This window comes from Pteronotus mesoamericanus, unplaced genomic scaffold (genome assembly GCF_021234165.1).
Source record: "Pteronotus mesoamericanus isolate MK-2021 breed Mesoamerican mustached bat unplaced genomic scaffold, CSHL_Meso_final contig_214, whole genome shotgun sequence".
In the NCBI taxonomy this organism is placed as follows: Eukaryota; Metazoa; Chordata; class Mammalia; order Chiroptera; family Mormoopidae; genus Pteronotus; species Pteronotus mesoamericanus.
The window spans coordinates 3201519-3207837 of record NW_026555089.1 but is presented as its reverse complement, the minus strand read 5'-3'; the positions used below and the strand labels follow the sequence as shown (position 1 = coordinate 3207837).

At 48.5% G+C, this 6319-nt stretch overlaps 1 pseudogene; it reads left to right on the top strand.

Annotated features, from left to right (window-relative positions):
- The first annotated feature begins 444 nt into the window (after positions 1 to 444).
- Positions 445 to 649, top strand: LOC129068336 (copper transport protein ATOX1-like; annotated as a pseudogene).
- The last annotated feature ends 5670 nt before the right edge of the window (positions 650 to 6319 follow it).

Genomic DNA, 6319 nt, shown 5'->3' with positions numbered 1-6319 from the left:
GTAAGGCTCTCAAAGTCTAAAATATTTACTACCTAGTCCTTTACAGAAAACGTTTGCCAACACCCAATCTAGGATGTTACTAGAAAATGGGTTTCAGACAACAGAGTAAATGTCTTGCTCAGATGGTCCAGGATACAGGAAAACACATTCTTTCACAGGGGAATCTAGTGCTTTTCAGTGGGTTGGGGTCACCTGGAACCTATGTCTATTGAGCACAGCTCTGGAAACTGCCTCGCTGTCTCTGTAGAGTATTATGAAGAGTTGAGCAGGGCGGGCCAGCTTCTGATGGCAGTGGATGAATTAAAGAAAAAGAAGGATCCACTTAAGTCTGTATGCTTTTGTCTCAGGGCACTGATCATCTGAGGTGCTTTCCATGCAGAAATAGCTAATAACAAACTCAAGGGAGAAGCGTCGCCACCGCCGCCACCTGCGGTCCCCTAAGCCATGCCGAAACACGAGTTCTCTGCAGACAGGACGTGTGAAGGCTGCTCTAATGCGGTCACTCGGGTCCTCAACAAGCTAGGAGGAATTCAGTTTGAGATCGACCTGCCCAACAAGAAGGTTTGCATTGACTCAGTACAGTGTGGACCCTCTGCTGGAGACCATGATGAAAATGGGGAAGACTGTTACCTATGTTGGCCCCGAATAGCGAGGGCCTGGACCTCTGGCCCGCAGGATGGACCAAAGTGGGCAGGACTCTGATCCTCTCCTGCCCTCCAGACAGATGGGAACCTGGCAATCCTGCTCAACGTGGGCAGTTCTGCAGAGACCCCTCACCTGCCCTGCTCCTCCCTAGCTTCCCTGCAATCAAGTCGAACTGCTTTTGTTGGGGGGGGGGGGGAAATGAAACAAAACCAAACTCAAAGCTTTGTCCTCTTGTAATCAAACAAAATGGCAGTTCGGCTGCCTGCTGCAATGAAGCCAGACTCGTGAGGCAGGTGCTGGCGCCAAAGGAGAGGTTTATTGAGGTGCTGCATAACCTGGGATAATGGTGGACTCCCGTCTCAAAGACCATGTCCTCTTCCAGCTTAAGCCTGCAGTTCTTACAGGGATAGAGAGGAAAGGGCTTTTTTTTTTCCTATCCAATAATCTTGCTAGCTTTTGGCACATCTGGGGCCCTATCCATTTGTTTTTCGAGCTTTTGGCCCACTGAATGTAAGAACCCCCCTGCGCCATCTTGGCCAGTGGGGGAGACTCCCCGGCAGTCCAACTGTCTATGGTAACACTCTTAGTTGTTAAATTACAATATTATTTGAATTTAAGTCCATGTAAGAGTCTGCCTATGAAAGGGCTCTGGAGTAACACTACCTGGCTTCAAATCCCGGCTCCTTCCCATTTTAGCTGAGTGCCAGGTGGCAAGAGGCTTAGACCAGACACTGTGCCTCAGTTTCTCCATGCGGTCGATTCTCGGTACTCACAGTAGTTTTGTTCAATGAAGTCTCCATGAGCACGGCCTTAGCGAATGCTGCCTCATGATTCCCAGGGGGAAAACAAAGCGAACCCTTCCCTCCATGCGCTACTCTTTATTGTCATTATTCATTGAAATTTTGTTTTATGCTCTGAACACAAAACTAAGAGCATTAAAATGGTAAGAATGAGGAAAAAATGGATAACTGGGGCAGATAGAAATATAATTCTGTGTACATTATTGGATTGGTCCTTCTCACTTATTTGTTTTGCAGATATACAATGAGACCTGTCAGGAAAAAGTCCAGCCATTGTTAATATAACAAGGATGGTTTTTGCGACACTGATGTAACCTGGCAGCCAAGGAGAGTGGACTGGAAGGTGCATGTGTGAACAACGATGACTTCACTGCACCAATTGGTGGGGGCGGTAGATGCCGTTGAGTGAGCATGCGTACTCTGCGGCCACATTCAAAATGACTGGGCTACTAGAGCAATGAACCTGCGTCAAATTCTGTGTTAAACTTTAACATTCCTCCGTGGAAACTATCCAGATGATTCAGGAGGCCACAGCGGTGGGCAGTTGGCGACTGGCAACTTCATCACGACAATGCACCTGCTTGTGCATCATGTCTCATGCAATAAATGTCTCTATTCTTCCTGTTACATGGCTGGACACCTTCTGGACAGATCTCATACGCTATGGATAGCTGGAAAAAATCTTAAAGACTATGAAACCAGGCTGCTATGGATTTACACAGATTTTTTTCTTTTAACTCATGTTTTTAAAAAGCATGTTTTAAACTTCCCACATTTTTAGTTAATTTAATGGAATTATTAAAGATATTTTATAACTTTTAAAAAACTTTTTATTTAAAAAGCTCTTTATTGAGGATTAATATACATACAGAAAAGTGTACGTATACGTTTACAGCTTGATGAGCTTTCACCAACTGAACCCCTTGTGTTCACTCAGAGAAGAAACAGAGCAGAACCGGCCTGTGGAGACCCCCTCACCTCCCTTCCAGCCCCCAAACAAGTCTGTGAAGATTCAGAGCAACTGAAACTCATTCATGGTGGGAACGCAAAATATTACAGCTACTTTGGAAAACAGCTTAACTCCTATAAAGTTAAATGCACTGTAATTGCACAGCCCGGCAACCCCACCCCTGAGTGTTCGCTCAGCGGAGGTGAAAGCATAGCCCACACAGAGGTCTGTCTGAAAACGTCTAGAGCAACTTTATGCATAGTCACCAGAAGCTGGAAACCCCCAAGTGACAATCCGTGGGGGAATGGATATATAAATTGTGGTACATCTATGTACCTACTACTCCGCCACGAAAAAGCACAGATTACTGGTACATTCACCAACACTGAAGAATCTCAAAGGCACTAAACTAAGAAAGAAACCAGACATAAGAGACAACGCACATATGATGCCATTACCATGACATTCATGAAAAGACAAAGGTATAGACAGAAATAAGTGGTCACCAGGGGTCAGGGGTGAGGGAAGAAGATGGAGGGGCATAGGCTTGCCAGATAAAACACAGGTTGATAGCCAGACAGCATGCCCTGGGGGAAAGAATTCAGAATATGTTTATTAAACTTACAGACAGCACTCGAGTGTCAACCAGTGTGTGCCGGCTTACTTTCGGCCCTTGGGTTAGCCCCACAGGGCCACCTTGGCCCGGGCTCTGTTTAGGGTGGCAGAGCAGAGATAGGTCTGATGGCAAAAGGGGGGCCCCAGGCAGCAAATACAGACACCGCAGGCTCATGGCTCCCCCGAGAAGTTCGGAGCCAATCTCAGGGGGACCCTCCCTCTCCCAAGGCCTCCGCGGACGAGAGTGGTGGTACTGCTGCACCTGTTCGTGTTTGTATTCCAGGAACCTGAGCAGCGTGGCTCAGGGGCTGAGACGGAAAATTGAGGGTGGAGGGACTTTGAGGCTGAGCAGGGAATTTCAGCAGAAGACAGGGGAGTGGAGAGGTTGTGCTGAAGAAGGAGCAAAGCGCTGGCCCTGTCCTCCGGGGGTTCTCTCCTACCCTTGTCCCCTGGGGCCACATCTGAAGTGTGTGCTGGGGACTGTGCACTTGGGAGATGTCCAGCTTTGGCAGCCTGCATCCTGCTCCTGTGAGTTTGGGAGCCCACAAGTCACTTTTATTTTGATGCCAGAACAGCATAGAGTTTTAAAGTCTGGCCTCGTGGCTTCTCTGACAGTATCATTTCCTCAAAGAAGGAGGAACTGACCTCCTTCTGACCTGTTCCTTTCCACCCACAGTCCTTTTTTACACATTTCTTGACCTTGATTTTATTTCCTCGCCTTCTCAGAACCCTCTCTACCTGTGGGGTCTGCTCTGTCACCAAGCTGAGTGTTGATGTACCTTTGCCACTCACAACCGTTTGCAATTTTGCCTTCCGAAGCAATCGCATTTTCTTAATCCACAAGGCCCCACGTTTCTGGACTCTTACCGTTTGCTTTCACTTTTGCTTGGAAATGGGCCCATTTTGCCGGAGTGCGTCTCTTTCTTCTAACACTCGGCTCTGACGGGTGATAGCCAAGGTGTACTGTTCACATTCTCTTTTCCATCTGTCCCAGGTCTGCAGGCTCAGTCAGCCCGTGGTTGACTCTCCAAGTCATCATGGGTGGCAGATGAACCTGCTGCTTTGCTGTGAATTGTGTACGTGTCTGATGTCGGTTTCCACATTGCTTATAGCCTGGCTGCGGAGCCCGGGCCACAGGGCTTGGTTTTTTTCTTTCCTTTTTATTTCTTTTACTTCTTTTTTTTTTTTAAATAGTTTATTTATTTATTTATTTTTAGGCAGAGGTGAAGTGAGAGAAACAGCCCTGTGTCATGGCCTCTGGCACGCCCCCTTCCGGGGACCTGGTCCACAACCCGGGCGTGTGCCCTGCCTGGGAATCACACGGGCGACCCTTGGGTTCTCAAGCTGGTGCTCAATCCACTGAGCCCCACCAGCGAAGACTTTTTTTTTTTTTACTTCTAATATCAGTTCTGGTATTACTATCTGCTATACAATTGGACTTTACTATTACAAAGTTCAGAAGTTTATTCACATGCTTCCAGAAACCACACTGTAACTAACCTTTAGGGAACTACCCTTGCGGAGTTCTGGTGAGATAAGAAAACTACCCACAATTGTTCAAAGAGTAGCAAAATGCTCTTTGCTGTTGCACAACTGTGGGAGGCCACCTTTTCTTTGTGGACTTTAACGAAACAAACATGTTGCAATAAATCAAATGCAGAAACAAATACAAGGAAATTAAAAAAGATTTGTAAAAATATGTAAAATGATACCGCACATTAATTTTTGCTGTGGTCAATACGGATATTTTTATAGCATGTTATTTGTGTTAGCATGCAATGGGTTTATAAGTTGTTATTTTTAAAATATGTTTATTGCCCTGGCTGGTGTGGCTCAGTGGATTGAGCGCCAGCCTGTGAACCAAAGGCTTGCTGGTTCGATTCCCAGTCAGGACCCATTCCTGGGTTGCAGACCAGGTCCCCAGTAGGGGGCGTGTGAGAGGCAACCATACATTGATGTTCTCTCCCTCTCTTCCTCTCCCTCTAAAAATAAATAAATAAAATATTTAAAAAATATAAGTTTATTGACTTTAGAGAGAAAGGAAGGGAGAAAGAGAAACATCGATTTGTTGCCTCCCATACAGGTGTGCTCTTGACCCCACCTCCTTCCCGCTCGCCTGTGCTTCTTGGTCGGCCTTCTCAGTGAGAGCACCCTGGCCACCCTGTCTTCTCCTGATCCCCCAGGCCTGCTCTACGTTTTCTTTTTTTTCTATAGTTCTTCTAACACACTATACACTTTATCTATTTATTACATTTATTACTTATTTTCTGCCTCCCCCTTCCCCACCCCAAAAGTATAAGCTCCCTGATGGCAGAGGTCTTTGTTTGGTGTCCAAAGCTTCTAAAACACATAGCAGGTGCTCAATAATTATTTGTGAGAGAAATAAATGAACGATGAACAAAATACCAGGCTGATACAAAAAAAGAAACAGTCATCCAAGTTGGCCGCGGAGGAGGACAACTCCCAAAGCTCCATCAGCAGCCCCGCCTTGGCTGCGGGACTTGGGGGGAGCTACTCTCCCCAACTGTGCACAGGTGACGCGGGCAGTGGCTTGTGCAGGATGCACAGGGCAAAGCCTCTGGGGCACATCCCAGGTCCCCAGTTCTAAGGCTGACGCAGGCTGTGCCCGGGGGCCCCAGGGCACATGCTTGGCCTCTCTGAGCCTCAGTTTCCTTGTCACACAGCGAAGGTGATAGCAGTCCCTCTGTGGGGGCGATGTGGATGCTCGATGGTTGGCACGGATCTGCAGAAAAGTCGCGGGCAGACCAGGGAGACTTGGAGTGGACGTGCCCTGAGGAGTCCCTGCACCTCCTCCAGGTATGTGCCAGGTGCCCAGCCCTGGTCCCGCTGGTGACTCAGCTTGGGGCCCTCCGCACCCTTGCAGTAATACTTTGTATTTATTACCTGGTTATCTTCACTGCCGACACAGCCAGGAACTATTATCCCCCTTGGCAAAGATTAGAAAACAGGTTCCCAGGGGTTCAACAACTTGCCCAAGGTCACGCAGTGTGCACGGATTCAGGAACCCACGTTCTTTCCTTGTATCGTATCTTGACAGTATCAGGTGTGCGCAGTCGCGGCTCTGGCAAGGTCAGTCCTCGGAGACCCCTCCCCATTTTGACAGCCGTTCTTCTCAGACGCTGGGTGGCCGGGAAGCGCGTTGGAGGTCGGACGCTGCTGCCCCCTCGCGGCCGCAGGGCCCACTGCAGGCCCGAGCCCGGGGCGAACGGGGCGTGGAGCGGCCGGCCGTGGGTGGAGCTGTCCGGGCCCCTCTGCCCGCCCCGCCGCCCGCCCAGCCTTTTCCCCTCCC